At 34.3% G+C, this 22,702-nt stretch overlaps 1 protein-coding gene across 2 annotated transcripts in view; it reads left to right on the forward strand.

Moving 5' to 3' along the window:
• The window catches only part of opcml (opioid binding protein/cell adhesion molecule-like), a 1,247,413-nt gene that overhangs the window by 582,933 nt on the left and 641,778 nt on the right, over window positions 1-22,702 (forward strand). The window lies entirely within an intron of this gene.

Raw genomic sequence — 22,702 nt, forward strand, 5'->3', positions numbered from 1 at the left:
TGCAGCTAAAAGAACCCATAAGGAGACACTGATATTATGTACAGTCAGTCATTAATTTATATTTTTATGAGTGTTTATGTTATCGATGATGGAGCTTGTACGTATGACAGCAGATATATTTTAGCTGTAGAGGAGGGGGTTGTAATTTTTCTTTTCTGAAGTTAAAATCCACTCACAGCTGAACGTTATTGATGCATTACAAAGAGACCATAGACAAACAAAAACAGACGGAAAACGTGATTATACTCTTCAATTTCTTTCATGTTTGGTTTTTATGTGGAACTTTATAAGGTCTCAGATGAGTTCTTTGGGTGTCGACCTTGAGCTTCATTTTCAAGGTCAAATCTGGGTTGCCCTATACCTCGTTTAGTGCTACTTTTGTAATCCAGACTTTGTGAATGTCATTAAAAGGTAAAACACTAGCTAATGTTAGCCAGCTTAGCACACAGTTAGAAGGCTACATTCAGACCACAGGCACATGTGGCCCAAATCTGATTTTTTTGCCCATATGGGACCTGTATCCGATCTGTTAAAGACAGTTTGAACAGCACAAATCGGATTTTTTCAAATTCAACCCAGGCTACTTTCATATCAGCTAAAATTTGCTTAGAGGTCCTATTCATGTCTTTGTGCATAAGAAATCAATAGAGGTGAATCCCCAAAGGAACTTTGTGTTGGTAAATGCAAGTTCTGCAAATTTACAGGATTTCAGTTCTGTTCAACATGTTGATGGTCATATGAACTATGTTTTCAGCTCAAAAATGTCCAGTTTCATCACAATTAATGCTATATTTTCATGTCACAAATGGCCAAGTTATATTTGAACTGAATTTACCAGAAAAACAAATATTCTATTCTTTTAGATTCCCCAATTTTTCTTACTAGATTTTATACTACATATCATGTTTTATTTTCACAGGTTGCAATATGGAGTATGGTGCTGATCCATCCTGCTTATGTTACGCCAATACATACATTAAGAATGTCACACGTCACTTTTTAAATCAACAGTTTTCTAATAATAAGCATTTTTATAAAGAAATAACAATTCTATATTGTTCTTTACTCTTTAGTATGATGATAAACTATACAGTAAATAATTCTGATCCTAGTTTTTGCACAGGGATCATTAGTGTAAACGGTGACATGGCTGCTGAGCATCAGTATGATGGGATCTGGAACAACCATGTCACATCCGTCCACTGACATATTTTGTGTTTTTGTGTCAGCTGTTATTGTTTTAGATCCACAATACTAACATTTATGAATAAGAGGAGAATTAGCAATAGTAAGTATAGAAGTTTATTACTAATAAAGTACTGGTACTGACCAGAGCATCATGGGTAATGTCACGTCCGTCCACCAGCAAAAGTTTTCACATACATGTGCTATTCAAAATCCAATATTTCTGAAAATATAGCTTCCGCTGTCAAATAATATCAGTAGTCTGTGCACAAATGGATTAGCATTATTTCAACACAGTTCTATGCATTTCTTACAACTTTTTTTTTTTTGACAAAAATGGCCACTCATCTGACCCCCTAAGTAAATTTTAGCTGATATGTGGTTCTAAATCTGATACGTATCTGGTATTTTACAATGTGACTTCAGTCTGAACGGCCAGGTCACATTTACCTAACTGTTACATCATTGAAATGCAAGAAACACCACAATTCTGTGTCACAGGAGTGTTACTTCCATAAACACAGTACACGCCTGTGTGGTCACGAATTACGTCAGGACCTCTTTTGCGTGTTCGGGTCACTTCAGGGTCACATTCAGTTCGTACTGAAAACTGATAGAAGTTGCATTTTATTTGTAATATGAACAAGAACACATAAAAAAATCACATTTCACTTGAAAAATCCGAGTTGTGCATTAAGACCTGCTGTCTGAATGTAGCCTAATTGGTGTAAAATACAGTTTGTCATCTTTTCATGGTCATCAGATATGACCCATTTGGATGTTCAGAGGCTCTGTAGTTACCGTGGAAACACCATCATCTTCTACAGCTTTGACTCACCAGTAAAACCTATGGAGTTGGATCAATGACAGTGGATGGATGCACTTCTTTTATGCTCAGTTAATGATAGATTTTGCTTTAAAAGTCACTTTTTCTACGGTTTTCTCTCTTTTTCATTTAATAACCCTCAGCTTTAATCTGAGGTTTTATGAACATCTACATGATCAGTGAATTAAATATATTAAAATACTAGTCTTGCACTGAAAAAATGCAGAACATGGAAGATAATATTGCAATAAATGGTGATAAATCATGTCAGTAAGGTTAAATATAGAGGGGAAAAAAATCATTTGGGAACTGCCACCATAGTAACACTGGGTCTTTATGGGTTAATGTGACTCCATAAAAAAAATATCCCACTATGAGTAAAAATTCTGCATTGAAAGTTTAAGTAGAAGTATGTAAATATTACTGGCAAAGGCACCATTTTTGGATTCATTTTGAATGCTGTAGATGTTTAAGGTTGACCTCATTTTACCTACTTTACGTGTAGTGCTGTTGGTGCTTTAATCTCCTGCTATGCATCATATTCTATAACACAGGTGTCAAACATGTGGCCCGGGGGCCAAATCTGGCCCACCAAAGGGTCCAGTCTGGCCCCTGGGAGGAATTTGTGAAATGCAAAAATTACACTGAAGATATTAATCATTTTAGTTCAGGTTCCACAAACAGACCAATTTCATCTGCAGTGGGTCAGATCAGTAATATACTATCATAATAACATATAAATGATCACAACTCCAAATTTTTGTCCGAGTAAATGTAAACATTTTCATGTTATTTTACTGTATTTACACTAAAACAAACTATCATCTCACAAAAAACACAAATAACCTGAACAAATATGAACATTTTAAAATGTCTGAAGTGTAATTTTAACAATATTCTGTCTGTTATCAAATCTTTTATGCATTTGTTGATCCACTGTGATCTGTAAGTTGTAATTTACATGTGTAAATGATAAACTGAGACATAATATTGTTGAAATTGCAATTAGTTTTCTGAAGAAATTTCAGGTTGTTCATGTTATTCACATTGTTTTGAAGGATAGTTTGTAGATGTAAACATTTTCATTGCATAATTTTACTGTTTTCACTCTAAAACATAGAGGAAAGTTTGGAGATGACATTTATATATTATTATGTTATTATTTCACTGGTTCAGCCCACTTCAGATCAAATTTGGCTTAATGTGGCCCCTGAACAAAAATGAGTTTGACACCCCCTGTTCTACAGCATTGATTCACCAGTAAAACCAATGGAGTTGGATCAATGACAGTGGATGGATGCACTTGTTTTATGCTCAGCTAATGATAGATTTTGCTTTAAAAGTCACTTTTTCTTCGGTTTTCTCTCTTTTTCATTTAATAACCCTCAGCTTTTATCTGAGCTTTCATGAACATCTACATGATCAGTGAATTAAATATATTAAAATACTCTCGTCATGGGGTCAGGGGTCACAATAAATAATGATTTTAACATTTACAGCCCATTTAGTTAGTTTATTTGTGGGTCTTTTATGGCTGTGCACATATTCCCTGTATTTTCATGTTGTATCAGAAGAAAAGCAAAAGAGAAATAAATATATATGCTCATTTTAACCCTGCAAAAACACCAAAACTAGAGGTCACATTACTGTATGTTATTATCTGTCTAAACATTACCCATAAAGACCCAAACATCCACTTGCAACCATAAGCATCTACTGATATAAAAGGTTTAATACCTGTTGATCCACTAATTCTATCAATACATGTAAATAATTGGTGTAAAATACAGTTTATCATCTTTTCATGGTCATCAGATATGACCCATTTGGACGTTCAGAGGCTTCATAGTTACCATGGAAACACTGTCATCTTCTACAACGCTGATGGAGTTTGAGCAATGACAGTGGATGGAGACACTTGTTTTATGCTCAGTTAATGATATATTTTGCTTTAAAAGTCACTTTTTTTCCGGTTTTCTCTCTTTTTCATTTAATAACCCTCAGCTTTAATCTGAGCTTTTATGAACATCTACATGATCAGTGAATTAAATATATTAAAATACTAGTTTTGCACTGAAAAAATGCAGAACACGGAAGATAATATTGCAATAAATGGTGATAAATCATGTTAGAAAGGTTAAATATAGAGGGAAAAAAATCATTTGGGGACTGCCACCATACACTCAAAAAAAATAATTAAGCCAGAAATGCTGACTTTATGTATTTTAATTACATGTAAATTTTCCATGTAATTTTATGACATAAGTTTAATGTAAAGAGTTGCATTTAATACAGTGTTTTTTCTATCATATTGAGTCAGTATGAATAAATTAAATACCTTCAGTCAGATTTGCTTTAGTTAATGCAAACTTTTACATTAACTGTGCTTGACTGTCAGCCTTTTTATGTGATCTAGTAAATCAAGTTTACTTTACTTATTTAGATTCATTTTATACTAAGCATATTCACATTATGTTTGACTTTTTCAGATAAATAAACTTTAAATTTCATATATTTCAGTTACATTTTACTTTAAAATATTACTTCATGTTTATTAGAGCCAAGAATCATTTTTTTGAGTGAACACTGGGTCTTTATGGGTTAATGTGACTCCATAAAAAAAATATCCCACTATGAGTAAAAAATTCTGCATTGAAAGTTTAAGTGGAAGTATGTAAATATTACTGGCAAAGGCACCGTTTTTGGATTCATTTTGAATACTGTAGATGTTTAAGGTTGACCTCATTTTACCTACTTTACGTGCAGTGCTGTTGGTGCTTTAATCTCCTGCTATGCATCATATTCTGTAAGATCATCGTGTGCTGCTGTAGCGTCGTTGCTGTCCTGTTAAAACCACACATCTCTAAAAACGTACCGCTTCATCAGCTCAGAGGAAAGAGCCTGTTTTCAGCTTCGTGGCGATGCATTTTCCCGCTAAGCCAAGAGGGGTTTCACATTGTTTATTCAGCTTAAGAAGGAGGCGAATTTTCTGAACCAATAAAGGAACACTTAATCCTTCACTTTATCACAAACACTTATGTGGTTGTCTCTCAACAGGAATAGGGTGGAAATTATTAATAATGTGGAAAGTAACTAAAGCTGTCAGACAAGTGTAATGCAGTAAATATGAATATGGAAGCACGAGTGCCTCAGATTTGTACTTGAACTACATAGTATGTCCATTTCAAATAAGAGCCACAATGAAATACACTATATGGACAAAAGTATTGGGACACATCATGGCTACAGCTGTTAGATGTCCTGTTCATGCTGATTTGAGGTAAAAACATCAATATTTCCTGAAAGATTAAAGGAAGATTTTTCTTCCTCAGTGGGATGCGATGAAAGTAGATGGTTAGTTGTGGTAGAAAATGATTATTTACAGTCAGAGCATGAAAAATAATTTAAAAAAATTTAGAGGTAGAACAATTAAAATCCTAGTCATGGATAAAAAAAGAGAAGGTAAAAAACAATCTTTGATGCATTTTGGAGGCAAAGATAAAAAATTTAAACTAAACTAACCAATGCAATGATATTTATCACAATATAAAACTATATTATTGCATTTGTTATTATTGTTTTGTACAAGAAACACCTGAATTTAACGTGTCCCAATACTTTTGTCCAGATAGTGCTGTTGTACACTAGGGATGTCAAATTTCTTTTCTTCCAGAGACCACATTCAGTGCAATTTGATCTCAGTCAGGCCAAACCAGTAAAATAATAGCATAATAACCTGGAAATAATGACTCCAAATTCTCTTCTTGGTTTACTGTGAAAAAATAATATTACATTTTGCCTATCAATTATGACAACTCCTACAAACTATCCAAACAAAATGTGATGTGAATAACCTGAAATAAACTTTATTTATTTAGAAAAATAAATGTAATTTTAACAATTTTATGCCTCAACTTATTTATAAATGCGCATTATGGATTGGACTTACAAAGACACGAAACATTTAGTAACAGGCAGAATATCGTTAAAATTGTATTTAATTTTCTTTCGATGTTTCAGATTGTTCATATTTTTTGATATTTTTTCAGGTTTTTCAATTTATTGTTAAAGGATAGTGTGTTAGTGTAAAAAATTTGAAGTTGTCATTATTTATAAGCATAATGTAATATTTTTTTTTAACACGAGACCAAGTAAAAAATTTTGGAGTCATTATTTACAGGTTAACATGTGATTATTTTACTTGAGATCATATTGGTTTGTGTGTGGAACCTGAACTAAAACCAGTTCAATGTCTTTGACTCTCAATATCTTCAGTGTCATTTTTACACTTTGTAATTTCATCTTGGAGGGGGGGGGGGTTGAATTGGACCCTATGGTGGGCCGGTTGTGGCTTCTTTATTTGTTTAATGCTCTAGCAGCAAAACTATTAGTTGAATTCATACCAAATTGGGTTTATAGATAGCCAGTGACCCAGAATAGATCTGATTACATTTTGGGAACACAGGTCAAAGTTCCAATTTTTTATGAATTTTTTTTAATATCTTTTTTTCCCCCATTTACTTATGATGGGTGAAATTTCACATGTCTGTAGCAGCAAAACTATTGGTTGAATTCATACCAAATTTGGTTTATACTTTGCTAGTGACCCAAGAATACATATCCTTGCATTTTGGGAACGTAGGTCAAAGTTCCAATTTTTTATGAATTTTTTAAAATATCTTTGTTTCCCCCATTTACTTATGATGGGTGAAATTTCACATGTCTGTAGCAGATAAACTATTGGTAGAATTCATACCAAATTTGGTTTATACTTTGCCAGTGACCCAAGAATACATAGTATTGCATTTTGGGAAGTATAGGTCAAAGTTTCAATTTTTTATGAATTTTTTAATGTCTTTTTTTTCCCCATTTACTTATGATAGGCGAAATTTCACATGTCTGTAGCAGCAAAAGTATTGGTTGAATTCATACCAAATTTGGTTTATAGATTGCCAGTGACCCAAGAATATTTAGCATTGCATTTTGGGAAATGTAGGTCAAAGTTTCAATTTTTTATGAATTTTTTAATATCTTTTTTTTCTCCATTTACTTATAATGGGCAAAATTTCAAACGTCTGTTGCCGCAAAACTATTGGTTGAATTCATACCAAATTTGGTTTATAGATTGCCAGTGACCCAAGAATACATATCCTTGCATTTTGGGAACATAGGTCAAAGTTTCAATTTTTTATGATTTTTTTTTTTTTAATATCTTTTTCCCCCATTTACTTATGATGGGTGAAATTTCACATGTCTGTAGCAGCAAAAGTATTGGTTGAATTCATACCAAATTGGGTGTATACATTGCCAGTGACCCAAGAATATATAGCATTGCATTTTGGGAAATGTAGGTCAAAGTTTAAATTTTTTATGAATTTTTTAATATCTTTTTTTCCCATTTACTTATAATGGGCGAAATTTCACATGTCTATAGCAGCAAAACTATTGGTTGAATTCATACCAAATTGGGTTTACACATTGCCAGTGACCCAAAAAAGATGTGGTTGCATTTTGGGAAAAGTAGGTCAAAGTTCAAATTTTTTTATGAATTTTTAAAATCTTTTTTTTCCCTATTTACTTACATTTACATTTACATTTATGCATTTGGCGGTCGCTTTTTTCCAAAGTGACTTACAGGGGAAAACCAATCAAATCAATCAATCAATCAATCAGTCAATCAAATTTTATTTATATAGCGCCACATCACAACAGAAGTTATCTCATGACACTTTTATATATACAGGGTGTCCCATAAGTCTCCATACATAGGAAAAATCAACGTTTCTTGACATAAACCATTTTTATTTATATAATATGCTCTATATGACTGCCATTTTGTCGGGAACAAATTGATCCAAAACACTTCCTGTTTTTTTGAACTTGACAATAAGTTTTGCCACGGTGTCGTGTGTGATACTCGTCCCATGTTTTCTGTTAAATGCGCTTGCAACCATACGACTGCTTGCTGAACCGGCCATCAGGATGATTTCAATTCGTTGCTCTTTCTTCAAATGCGTTCTTTGGGTTATCTGAAATATAAAGAAATACATGTTAGAACCACACATGTATGGAATGTATTATGTCTCCTATGTATGGAGACTTATGGGACACCCTGTAGAGTTGGTCAAAACCAGACTCTAAGCCAATTTACAGAAACCCAACAGAATCCTCCAGGAGCGAACACTAGCGACTGGTGACAGTGGCGTGGAAAACTTCCCTTATAATGGGTAAAAATTCAAATGTCTATAAAAACATCAATTTTGTTTCAGTTTCCTTCAAACTTGCCACATAAATAGAGGCAACTAATATGCTGACATCACCACATGCATAGACATGATGATATCAGCTGGATCGATGCCAAAATTAACTCAATTACATGTGAGGGGTGGGGTTTGTTGTGCCTGGCACCGCTTGTTTTCCCTGTTTTGCTTTGGTTAAATTATTCACTTTAATCTGCTGAAGTGTTCCATTTAAATTTAGAATTTCTCTTCCATCATCATGCTAACAGAGCTCCGGAGTGTCGGTCATCTGTGTTCAGACGGTCACATGGGGTGATGCATGTTACTTGGAGCGCGTTTACAGCCTTTCTGAGAAGTCGACCACAGTGCTTTGAAACTGCACGTTTAGCCGACGAGACGCTGATTTGTGTTGTTTTTTTAGGGCTGCTCTGAAAATATCCCCACTGTGAAGTCCTGGTCCTGCTGCTGACTCACTGAGAAGCCCTTTTCAGTTTTAGCTCCCCGTGGCCATTCTCTCTCAGGTGAACAAATCAGCGGCAGAAAGACCCGAGTAGCAGCGCACAGCCGACTTAAATGAGTTATTGTGCAATCACATCAGAGCGGACACCCTTTTCCTTTGAATGAGAAATTGCATTCACAAATTCCATTCACTCTCTTTGTCAATGCGTGCCAGTGTTGTAGGAAATAAAAAGGTAGGTGTGTATGTAGAAGCATAAACACCTGACGTTCACACTCCCATTGAGATCTGGAACACCTACAGTGATCATTAGGACGCATACTGACTAATTAGGTGACATTTTTTTACTTTAATTTTAAGTATGATGTGATGTATCGCTAGGTTCTGAGAGGAAATTCTGTGTGTGGAGTATCATAGTGTTGATGCCATATGGCTTCAAACTGTATCTGGGGCAATCATAGATATTTGAATTAATTGGGAACTTGTCGGTTTAATTACATTCAAAGTCATTTTAAACCAAAGGGAAAAGGATGAATGTGGATGTAGATGTTTTTCTAATTGATTGAATCAGGTTCTGCTTTGAGAGGCTTTTAAGGAACATTGTTGTATATTTTTAGTACCTTTTAGAATAATTAGGGTGGGAATCAACCCCCCCTCTGGTTTTTATATCCTTCCTTCTGCTCGATGAATTTCATCCTGGGGGAGGGGGGGGATGGACCAACTAATGTAAATAACAGGCAGGTTTTTTTTTTTTTAAACTTAATTTTTATTAAATTTTCTCTTTTTTTTCAGTACAGTACAATTATACATTCAATTATACAGTTCAATTAATTTCTTTTCCCCCTACACAGCTGCAAATATATTCTCATACACCTCCACAGACACATATAATGAAATTTAAGAAAGCAGTAACAATTATAGCAAACAATGATTACTTCAAAAAACAAAATAAATAAATAAATAAATAAAAATAAAAAAGGCTGTAGATATAAATCTTCGTCAGAGGTAGATTGACAGCACTTTGATAACATGGAGTGTTCTTGCAACACCAGTAAATATTATTGCAGTAGTAAAGGTAACATAGGTTCCCATCTTTTAGTAAATATGGTTTTCTGAAGCCGGAGCAAGTGTGTGATCTGCTCCATCTGGTAAATATCCCAAACTTTTTGAATCCATGTATTATATGAAGGAGGTTCTGGTTTCATCCAGTTGATGGTTATAGACTTTAAGGCAGCGGTGAATAATATATTCAAAAGGTATTTATCTGCTTTTCTATCCAGACCTTCAGGTATTACTCCCAAAACTGCCACTGTGAAGCTTTGTGGGATGTTCATTTTAAAAACCTCCTTCACGGCATTGAACACCTCCCTCCAAAACACACTTAACTTACGACAAACCCAAAATATATGAGTGTGATTAGCTCTATGGGCTCCGCAGTTCCTCCAGCATGAGCTGGGATGTTGGGGATCCATCTTAGACATTATTTCTGGTGTTCTGAAATATCTAATGATTACTTTCCATTTGAATTCCCTCCATGTATTAGAATTCGTAACCAGATGTGCCTCTGTACATACATCGCGCCAGTCATCCTCAGATATGTCCACGTTCGCCTCTGCCTCCCATCTCCCTCTTATCTGCGAGGAGTTATTTTGATTCATAAATAAGAAAATATTATACAGTTTAGAAATTACTTTCTTTTCTCCATCACCAGTTTGTAACTCTGTCAGATACTTTTCTAGGGGTGTAGGTTTTGCGAATTTATCCCATTCCTTGTGAGTCATCAGAAAAGTTCTAAGTTGCAAATACCTAAAAAAATTTGAACTGGGGAGATCAAAGTCATCTTTCAACTGCTCAAATGTCTTAAATATCCCACCATCAAACAGCTGATGCAGGTAAATCAATCCCTTTTCTGACCATTTTTTAAAGCTGTTGTCTAGATTATTGGGTGTAAAAGACTTCATGTAGCCAATATTTATCAAAGGTGAAATTAACTTTGGGAGCTTAAATGCACACTTTATTTTATTCCATATTTTAAAAGTGACCCTGGTCCAGTCGGACATCTCTCCAGTGGGTGCATCTAGAAAGGGCATGCTTTGTAAGGGATCTTGACATTGTTGTTTTTCAATATTAACCCATCGTGTGTTTGTGTTGTCCTGAATCCATCCTATCAAGGGTTTCATTTGTGCAGCCCAAAAGTAAAATTTTAAATTTGGTAGGTTGAGGCCTCCACTGGACTTTGATAATTGTAGAGTTTTAAGTCTAATTCTCGGACGCTTATTTTGCCATATGAATTTTGACAACATTTTATCCAAATTGTTGAAAACAAGCTTAGGAATATCTATTAACAGGCAGGTTTTGACGGTTTTCTTCCACCTATATCCTACATTACTGGCACTAATATTCACCTGAACCGAACTGTCGACAGTCTCAGACTTTGCGAATGCGAATTATATATGGTTTTAGAACTGACTTTTACTGTGTTTTATGCACATTTGTTGTGTGAATGTATGGCTGTGATTTCTATTTTATAAGTCTGTTTCCTACTCATCCATTTGCTCTGGTCAGACTTACCACATTTGATGGCAGATATGATCAAAATATAAGAAATTTGGTCCAAAACGATGCAACAAATGAAGATTTTCCAGTTACATGCAACAAAAAGTCGTAACAGACTAAACCTCCAGAGAAAACTGAAGTAAACCTTCAGAACTTGGATGTATTTTGTCAAAGTACAGAGGTCATCATCATCTGATCTTTAGGCCAGATTGCACAGTCCTACTTCAAACCTGTCTTTAGCGTCTGTTCTGCAGCTCTTTGTTAGTTTATAACAGAAAAAAAAAAAGATTGGCTTTGAAACACTGGCTCAGAAATCTTTCACTCCACACATTTGCTATTCAGGCTGTATAGAAAAATAAATAAAACCAAAATACAAGAATAAAATACAAGAATAGATTTAAAAAAAAATATATATATATATATATATGTCACAGTAGAGATTGAAATCCAGTAGGATTCCTAATCCTACTAGGACAGATAGGAATTGTAGTTTGTCCTAGGACAAACTAAAATTCCTATCTGTCCTAGGAGAATTTGCAATCCTACTAGGACAGATTGTAGTTCTATTTGGAAGTGGGATCTGAAGATTGGAATTTCAGTCTGTCCTACGGCAAAAAATATAAGAATTCTGTCAGGACAATCTCGAATTCTATTAGGAGACTGTCAGATTATATCAAAATGTATGGAAAATAGACTGAATCATTTCACAGCCAAAATTCCAGTCAATTTCAGCATAGGTAAGCATACAATTTCGCCATCACTATTCCATCTGAATTATTTTCTAATCTTAGATACAGTATATGTCCCTTAGGTTAATACACATTGTAATCAGGGTGCCAGCCGTTTGGTCCAACCTTATTCAATGGCCATATGTAAATGTCATTGGTATGTAAATGGACACATTTGCATAGGGCCATTATGAGTTAAATTCTCCTAGGACAGATTGGAATTCCAATCTTCAGATCCTAATTTCTTGTAGGATTTCAGTTTGTCCTAGGACAAACTAAAATTTCAATCTGTCCTAGTAGGATTTGTAATCCTACTAGGACAGATTGGAATTTTAGTTTGCTAGTAGGATTAGGAATCCTACTGGATTTCAATCTCTACTGTGACATATATATAATAATATCATAATAACCTATAAATAATGACTCCAAATTTAAATCAAAATTTCATTGTAAAAAGACCGTATTGGATCGGTATCGGCAAAACTAACCCCCCCCCCCCCCCCCCCCCCCCAAAAAAAAAAAAAAATCGGATCGGATCAGAAGCAAAACAATCCAGATTTGGACATCACTAGTTCTTATTTTAGTGTTTTATATTTGGTTTTAGAACTGACTTTTATTGTTTTTTATGTATATTTTTTTGTGTGGATGTATGGCTATTATTTCTATTTTGAGTCTGTTTCCTACTCATCCATTCGCTCAGGCCAGACTTACCACATTTGATGGCAGATATGATCAAAATATCATAAATTTGGCCCAAAACACTGGCTCAGAAATCTTTCATTCCACACATTTGCTATTCAGGCTGTATAGAAAAATAAATAAAACCAAAATAAAAGAATAAAATACAATAATAGATTAAAAAAAAAAAAATATATATATATATATATATATATATATATATATATATATATATATATATATATATATATATATAATCAATAATAACTAAAATAATAGCATAATAACCTATAAATAATGACTCCAAATTTAAATCAAAATTTCATTGTAAAAAGACGGTATCGGATCGGTATTGGCAAAACTAATCCCACTCAAAAATCGTATTGGATTGGAAGTAAAAAAAAAAAAAATCCTAGATTGGGACATCACTAGTTCTTATTTTAGTGTTTTATGTATGGTTTTAGAACTGACTTTTATTGTTCTTTATTTATATTTTTTTGTGTGGATATACGGCTGTGATTTCTATTTTATGAGTCTGTTTCCTACTCATCCATTCGCTCAGGCCAGACTTACCACATATGATTGCAGATATGATCAAAATATAATAAATTTGACCCAAAACACTGGCTCAGAAATCTTTCACTCCACATATTTGCTATTCAGGCTGTACAGACAAATAACTAAAGCCAAAACAAAACAATAAAATACGAGAATAGATTTTTTTAAAAAAACAACAACTATATATATATATATATATATATATATATATATATATATATATATATATATATATATATATATATATATATATATATATAAAATAAAATAATAACATAATAACCTATAAATAATGACTGCAAATTTAAATCAAAATTTCATTGTAAAAAAACAGTATCGGATCGGTATTGGCAAAACTAATCCCACTCAAAAATCGTATTGGATTGGAAGTAAAAAAAAAAAAAATCCTAGATTGGGACATCACTAGTTCTTATTTTAGTGTTTCATATATGGTTTTAGAACTGACTTTTATTGTTTTTTATTTATATTTTTTTGTGTGGATATACGGCTGTGATTTCTGTTTCGAACTTGGATGTATTTTGTAAAAGCACAGAGGTCATCATCATCTGATCTTTCAAACCTGCCTTCAGCGTCTGTTCTGCCGCTCGTTGTTCGTTTATAACAGAAAAAAAAAAAAGATTACCTTTGAAACACTGGCTCAGAAGTCTTTCATTCTGCACATTTACTATTCAGGCTGTTGGAAACCTTCAACTCACACGGGTTAATGTCTCACGTCTATGCACGAGTTTCGGATTCAATAGCTGGTTTCACATGAAAAGAAATTAAAAGTGAACTCTACACTAAATTGTAGCCTTGTCGGAAAGCCGTCCAAGGTCATAATGTTGTTCATTGTTGGATAAGGGATGTCATGAATCCTGCTGAGCTTTAAGTGATTTTGAGAACAAGAAACCAAAGATAAAAAAGCGTTTTCAAGACAACCGCGTCTTCGCTTCGTGGTTAACGTTAATCGCTGAGAGCCTATACTTAAGGATGGAGCCGCTGATGCTTTAGAAACAGTTAAATGTTTACCAACTGTAGACTGAGACTTGAACATTCTCCCCTTTTTGCTTTTTTCTCTTCCAACTGTTTCAGATCTGCACTCACAGAAAACAACCCCCATTTTTTTAGGGGTGGGGGGGTGGGGGGTTGGAAAGATAAAGGTCTGAGAGTTGAAGAGCTGTGTTAAATAATTCAGCAACAAAGCCAGCTACTGATTTAACAGAGTATGTTTCCTTAGCTCTGTGTATCCAGACTGGTGAGTTTCAGAGTTTCAAACAGAAGAGAAAACTTTAACCCATAAAGACACACTTCTACTTTGATGTCAGTTCCCAGATTAATTTTTCTTTTTATTTAACCTTTCTAAAGTGATTTTTTTTTTCACCACTTATTGTAATATTATCCTCTGTATTTGGAGTTTTTCCAGTAAAAAAAATCTGGTATTTTTCAATATTTAATTTGCTGACCATATAGATCAGGGGTGTCAAACTCATTTCAGTTCAGGGGCCACATTCAGCCTCGTATGATCGAAAGTGGGCCGGACCAGAGAAATAATATAAATAATAGGATAAGAACTTATAAATAACGTCAACTCCAAAGTTTTCACTATGTTTTTGAGTGAAAAAAGTAAAATTCCATTATGAAAATGTTTCCACCTACGAACCGTACTTTAACATAACATGAACAAATATGAACAACCTGAAAATTCTTCAGAAAAAAAGTGCAATGTTAAGAATATTACGCCTGTGTTGATAATTTATACATGTGCATCACAACTTAAAGATTTCGTAAAAGGCAGAATATTGTTAAAATTCCACATACTTCTCTTAAGGCATTTCAGATTGTTCATATTTGTTCAGGTTAGTCATATTTTTTGAAAAATTATAGTCTGTTTATGTAACTTTTTTTTTTCAAATTTTACTTTTTTTTTACACTGAAACAAAGAGGAAAATTGGCAGTTTTCATTATTTATAGGTTATTCTGATCATGTTTTACTAGTCTGATCCACTTTAGATTGAATGGACCTAAAATGATTTCAACATCCTTGATTACTCTGGGTTATTAAAAAAATGTTTTTTGCAAGTTGTCTAGGTTTTTTCAACTGAATTAGGACCATTTTGCACCGCTAAATCCAAAAATGACATCTGTTTTTCTCAATCAGGTCAGATTTTTTTGCTAATTTGATTTTGAAAAATTTGATCTTTTCACAAAATTGATTACATTTTTGTGACTTTATCAGTTGATTTTTTATATAGTTCTCACCCAAAATAGGTTTTAAGAGAAAAAAAATCATTTTTCTAACAGGATTCCTGTTAGGTACAATGGTGTATTCACCGCAGATGTAGCAGAATACATCAGGCTTATTTTTGCAAGATCTTCTAGTCGAAGCCATTTCATTCACCTGTAATATTAAAAAAACATTAATCATAAATTGGCAAAAATTAAAATCTTCAGAACTCGTTTATTGCAAGAAATATGAAAGAATTTTGTATCATATGATGTGAAAATGCCCATAAATGTAAGCAAAAATGTTAAAAAGCCAATATGTAGCATAATTCAGAAAGTTGACCTGATTGAGCAAAATTAATGTGATTTTTGGATTCAGCACACCAAAATGATTCTAAAGCAGCTCAAAAAACTTAAACAATAAATTTGTTGTTGACCAGTGTTATTAATATCTTCAGTGTAATTTTTGTATTTCACAAATTCATCCCAGGGGCTGGACTGGACCCTTTGGCGGGCCGGATTTGGCCCCCGGGCCGCATGTTTGACGCCTGTGATATAGATGTTCGTAAAAGTTCAAATTAAAGTTGAGAGTTATTATATCAAAACAGAAAAAACTAAAGAAAACCTGACTTTTTTAGCAAATAGATCATTAGTTGAACATAAAAACAGGTGTCTCTATTCACTGTCATTGATCCAACTCCATGGATTTTACTGGTGAATCAATGTTGTAGAAGATGATGGTGTTTCCATGGTAACTACGGAGCCTCTGAACATCCAAATGGGTCATATCAGATGACCATGAAAACATGAAAAACTGTATTTTACACCAGTTGTTTACATGTATTGATAGGATTAGTGGATCAACAGGTATTTAACTTTTTTATGTCAGTAAGGGATATTGGTCGCCGGTGGATGTTTGGGTCTGTATGGGTTAAAAGAGCAGAACTTCAGCAGAACATACTGGAAGATAGTAAAGAATAGTGGTGGGCATATCGATTTTGAGGATCGATTGCACTAATAAAGTTTTGATATTAATTAATAAAGGTGAAATAAAAGTGCTTGTGTCACCTCTGAATCTTATGGGGTAATTTACTTCAAGCTTTTGTACAGTCAAATTATGTTATTTTTTAATTCACGTGTATTATTTCTTTATTTTTTTTAATTTATATGTATGAATTATTTATTATTCACATTTTATTTTGACATTTTTATTTAATTCATATTTATTTGTGTTTTATTTTTATATTTTACTAATATTTATGTTAATTATTTATTATTGATGAGTTTTTCACCAAAAGTTATCCAAATTAAAGCTGTTAAATGGACAGTATTTGTCAAAAAAAAAATCACTGAAAGTATCGGTATCGGCATCAGGTATTGAATATATATGCCAAAAAAGTTATCGGTATCGTGATTTTTTAAATTTAATTGATATGTGTTAATTATTTATTATTCATGTTTTATTTTTACATTTTTATTTCATTCATATTTATATGCATTATTTGTTTTATTTTTTTTATATTTGTATTAATATTTATGTTAATTATTTATTATTTATGTGATTTTCTAAATTTATTTCATTACTTAAAAAAATGGTCACCAAATGTTATGCACATTAAAGCTGTTAAGTAGACTATTTGTAAAAACAAACACGGAAGTATCGGTATCAGGTATCGAATATATATGCCAAAAAGTTATCGGTATCATGATTTTTTAATTATTTTACATGTGTTGATTATTTATTTTTCATGTTTTATTTTGACATTTTTGTTTGATTCACATTTATTTGTTTTGTTTTTTAGATTTTTTATTAATATTTATGTGAATTATTTATTATTTATGTTTTTCTAAATTTATTTCATTGCTTAAAAAAAATGGTCACCAAAGGTTATGCAAATTAATGCCGGAAACAGGCAGTATTTGTCAAAAAAAAAAAAAAAAAAAATCAGTGAAAATATCGGTATCAGGTATCAAATATATATGTCAAAAAAGTTATCGGTATTGTGATTTTTTTTATTTTACATGTGTTAATTATTTATTTTTCATGTTTTATTTTGACATTTTTATTTAATTCATATTTATTTGTGTTTTATTTTTTAGATTTTTTTTTTTTATATTTATGTTAATTATTTATAATTTATGTTTTTCTAAATTTATTTCTTTGCTTAAAAAGATGGTCACCAAGGGTTATGCAAATTAATAGCGTAAACAGACAGCATTTGTCAAAAAAAAAAAAAAAAATCAGTGAAAATATCGGTATCAGGTATCAAACATATAGGCCAAAAAAGTTACCGGTATCGTATTCAGTCATAAAAGTGTGATATCGCCCAGCGCTAATAAAGAAGTTGTGAATTATCATTTCTTTTCTTCAAATTATAAACCACGCTGTCTTGATGTAAGTTTTTGTCCACGATGATTCAGTGGTATCCATCTTTTTTTTTTTTTTTTTTTTTTTTAAATTTGGGCTTTTTTTTGGATCTGCCAGGTATAACGACTGGAGGTTGCAGCTAACTAGCTTCTTTTTCACCCTTCACTCATTCTTCAGTCATTGACCTGAATGGCTGCAGTGTGCCCACACTGCAATAATAGGTAAGGTAGGCTGTTCTAACTACAAATGATAACAGGATCATGGAGAGACAAGGGCGTCTTGTAAAGAAAAGCCTCAGGGAGGAGGATAATGGGAATGGACACAGTGAACTTTTCTTTCTGCGTTCGTGATCTTCCCGATGTTTCGTTTCATCCGATACTTTTCACAAACCCATCCAGTCGTGACAAAAATCAGCCCAGGTTTTGCCTTTCTGCTCAAGGCGTCGGAAACAGAAGTATCCCGAGGATCAAGGAACAAATGACAAGAAGTGGTCGCGTTATAATGAGGCAGACTGACTGTAGGGGAGGAAAAAAAATAAAAAATCAGCTTGTCATAGGACTTAATTGTGTTATCAGGGCCTTTTTATAAATAGGTCAGTGATCTTAATGGGCTAGACGATACTTGCAGAAATCTAATTTCAGCTAGCTTGACCTTATGTGTTACTTGTAATTAAGAGTAGCTCATCTGAAAAAAATGGAGATTTTCTTAACATTATATTTTACTGTTGCTGTCAGTCACAACTGAATCTGTGCATTTTTTACAGTGTGATCAGGTTGAAATATGAGCAAAAAGCTAACACCATTAATGATATATCTGTGTGTTTGTATTTATTATAATACAAAAAAAGGACAACAGCTGTGTGAACATTTAAATACCATTTTTACTGAAAAAATTCCTTGTAAATGTGAAGTCCTGTATGTAAGAAATATTTCATATGAGGACTGGACTCTGAAAGATAAAAAAGTGTTGTTGATGCTTTTGGTAGTGAGTAAAAAGCCTATCACTAAAAAATGGTTAAAGCCTGAAGCACCCACATTGGAAGAATGGATCGACATCGTACAGGACATTTACATTCTGGAGAAGTTGACATTTTGTTTTAAGGGTCAGTAGGACTCTTTTTTCACTATTTGGTCAAAATGGATAAACTATGTTAAATTTGTAATGGATGTGAAATGAATACATTTATATGATATAGATTTCTGTTTAAGGTTAATGTAAACATACACACCTTAATGTGTCTTATCTTGTTGATGAAGTAGTGGAGTAAGCCCTCTTCCCCAGCCCACTTTTCTTTCTTTCTTTATTTTATTTGTTCTATATTCGACTAAAATCTTGGATTAGCATCTTCTTTCAAATTTAATTGTACCCGTAAGGGAAGTTTTGTAATAAGTGCTTTTTCAAATAAAAAAAAAAAAAAAAAAAATCCAAACAAAAAAAAAAGGACAGATAAGGAGACAAAGACAGCAGTCAATGACGTGAAGATAATTAGACCTTTTTCTCAGTGGTGGATGTCATGAAGGGTGACCTTGACTGTAAGGCTTTTTTTAGACGGGGTATCCGAGTCCGTATTCGAGTCCGTTGGACCCCAAAGTCCACTTAGTTTTATCAGTGTGAATGCAAACATCCCATGTGCGAGTCCAGCTCAGAAGGTAGTCCTGGGTACGGACTGTGTCGACTCCAGTACAGAACGTTGCGGTGTGAAAGCGACCAGTACCCGAGACCGGAAGTGACCTAATCCGACAACGGAAATGACCTAATCCCACCTTAAACATTGGATGAAGGAAAACCAAGACTGTGACCATCAGTAGATTGGGGCGGCCATGGCTCAGTTGGTATAGCAGGTCGTCCAATAACCGAAGGGTTGGTGGTTTGAATCCCGCTCTGTCCATGTGCTGTTGTGTCCTTGGGCAAGACACTTCACCCCCCTTGTCTCCAGTGCTGCTACTTACACTGGTGTATGAATGTGTGTGAATGTTCAGTGGTGGTCGGAGCGGCTGTTGGTGCAGATTGGCAGCCACGCTTCCGTCAGTCTGCCCCAGGGCAACTGTGGATACTAATGTACAGGGGTTGGACAAAATAATGGAAACACCTTCTATGATGCCACAGTGTTAGGTGTTTCCATTATTTTGTCCAACCCCTGTAGTTTACCACCACCAGAGGGAGGATGTGAGAGCGAATGAGTAATGGATCCATTGTGTGCGCTTTGAGTATGCATTCATAGAAAAGCGCTATTTAAATCTAATCCATTATTATTATTATTATTATCATTATTATTATTATTATTATTATTATTATTAGATTGTCCTCACTGTGTTGTTTTGTGTGTTTTTAGGATGTTTTGCCGTTTGTCAGTTGTCTTTCTTGTCACCTGTCTAGAGACGACAGATGGAAATTAGCACCGCTGCTACAATCTGCCATATTTACAGCTGCACTTGTTGTAGATGTTCATTAATATGCACTGTCCCTACTCAATCAATAAATCAATCACCACCAGACCATAGTTGGCGTTCCTGTTGTCTCCTGAAAAAGCCTCAGATCCACACGACACTGCCTCGCCTTACCAACCGAACCACTCGGTGATATATCAGGGACAACGAAGGTCACTGTTCTTCACTTTGCCTCAAACAGGCTAACAGATAGACAAGTATTACCTGTGAACAGAACAGTCGCTCAGTTGATGACGTAAGGGTTTGCCACTTCTGTGTTTGTTGGATAGCTACAGAATTCCTTCCACACTACCACCTACTGTTTCGGTCCTGGAACACCCACTCGTTCTCGTGCACTGGCTATGGTACGTGCTTGTGAATGCAACATCTGTGGGAAAGGTGTGATCGTATCCAGGTATAACACGGATCCGGATACCCAGTCTGCAAACGCCCTTAGTATTCAGGCCAAACTGCATTTTGAACTCATGGAATCAGGTTTCATCTTCATCATTTCATCAATTTAAGACTTTTTAAGACCTTTTTAAAACTACTTAGAACAGAATTTACTGCCTATTTCACAGCCTGTTTCATGGCCATACAGGCAAAAATTTGTGACTCGTAGAATTTATGAAAATGTATTTATTTACTCCAACGCCTTGTTTCCTTGATTGATGAATGTTCTGTGATCATTTGACAATGGGGACTGCAAAATTAGTCATAACTGGTTCCCAGTTTCAATATAAATAACACTGGAAGGTCTCAGAGCGTCTGTCTCTATGTGTATTTGCACAGTTCTGAGAAAATGAGATGTTTTTAACTGGGCAACTTGGGACCTACAGTTGAGGAATAGTCCCATCTCCACAAATTGATAGGATCGATATTTTGGGAGATATTAGTCATTTTGGAATACAATAGCCTTACAATGATGTTGCTTGGTTGACCGGAGGCACGGTATCACGCTGCATGATGGGAAATGAAGTTAAAAACAGGAACAACATTTACTAACATCAGTCCCTAGATATCAGTATTAATATGACCCGTGGTTCCCCACGGGTCAACGCGCTAGTTTCTGTATAAATTGTTGCGTTGGAACGGGTGGAACTGAGTCGACTAACATTACTTTCTTTGCATTTTGGACATTTTCCAGACACATTTAAACACAATACAGCAAACAAGTTTATGGCAACATAGCTTAAGACCGATGATATCAAATACCTTTTAAATAGAGCCCGACCGATTAATCCCCCCCCCCCGCGCGCGCGCGCTCTGACGAGGATGGACCACTTAACCCCCCTGCTCCGAAAATCACAGAATCATGCCCCCCCCCCCCCGTCCTATGAAGTATTCACCCCCCCACACACACACCCATGTCCGTGCACTTCCTGTCTACCTCACAGTTTCATTGTGCCAGCAGGCCTGGGTGTTAATAGTATAGGGGAGACTGGGGACAGTTGTAACACGGGTCAGTTGTAACTCTTGCAGTTGCTCCAATCAGGAACAACTTAGGACTCACCTAATTCACTCTGCACATGCTCAGTTTAGTCCTTAGTCCACATGGGAAGTTGTTGTGCCGTGAGGTAGACACATCAAAATTTGTGAGTGAAAACATAATTGTGTGGTAAGAAATATTTTGTGCTGTAATTATTTTTTTTGATTGCATAGTTTGCATTTGAAAGTTGTGTAAATTATATTTGAGATAAACAAAGATTTATGCAACTGTTAATCCACCTGTCCACAATTATCTAATATAAGATGATTATATCCTGTGTAGATCAGTGTTCTTATATCGGCCAATATATCGGTTATCGGCCAATATATTGGATATCGGCTTTTTTTAGCTCCCAATATCGGTATCAGCATCGGCCCCAAAAATCCCATATCGGTCGGGCTCTACTTTTAAAGGCATTTGTAACATTTGTAATGCAGATTTGTATGTTCAAGACTTTTTAAGACCCGCGGGAACCCAGTTTAATTCTTTCATTATTTGTCCAATTTGGTTCAAACTCAGATTTGACCAAATCAGTGCCTGCAGTTCTTCCTGTTTGTGCTAGAAAACAAAAAAAATGAGTAAATCTATTTTCAACTCATGGAATAATCTAGTATCTCCATCTCTTGCATTCTGTCTAATTTGGGTAATATTCTGATTTTGCCATGTTTTTTTTTATCAGTGTTGCACCACCAACAGCAGTTCTTTGTTTATTTCTACCAATACTGCAGATTTTCCGTACCCTAAAATCCTTATTTTTCACTTAATGATTCAGTCTGCCCTTGCATCTCATTCTTGCTTCTTGTTTTGTGTTTTTTTTTCTTTATTTTCTTATTATGTCTTCAACCCCTTCCCTTTGTGTTGTTTTTTTTGTCCTAGATGTGGCTGTGCAAAAAAACAAAACAAAAAAAAAAAACGCAAGTGCTTCTTATCACTGAAAAAAAACAAAAAACGGTTTCTTTCTGAGGCCAA

This window comes from Sphaeramia orbicularis, chromosome 14, assembly GCF_902148855.1.
Source record: "Sphaeramia orbicularis chromosome 14, fSphaOr1.1, whole genome shotgun sequence".
In the NCBI taxonomy this organism is placed as follows: Eukaryota; Metazoa; Chordata; class Actinopteri; order Kurtiformes; family Apogonidae; genus Sphaeramia; species Sphaeramia orbicularis.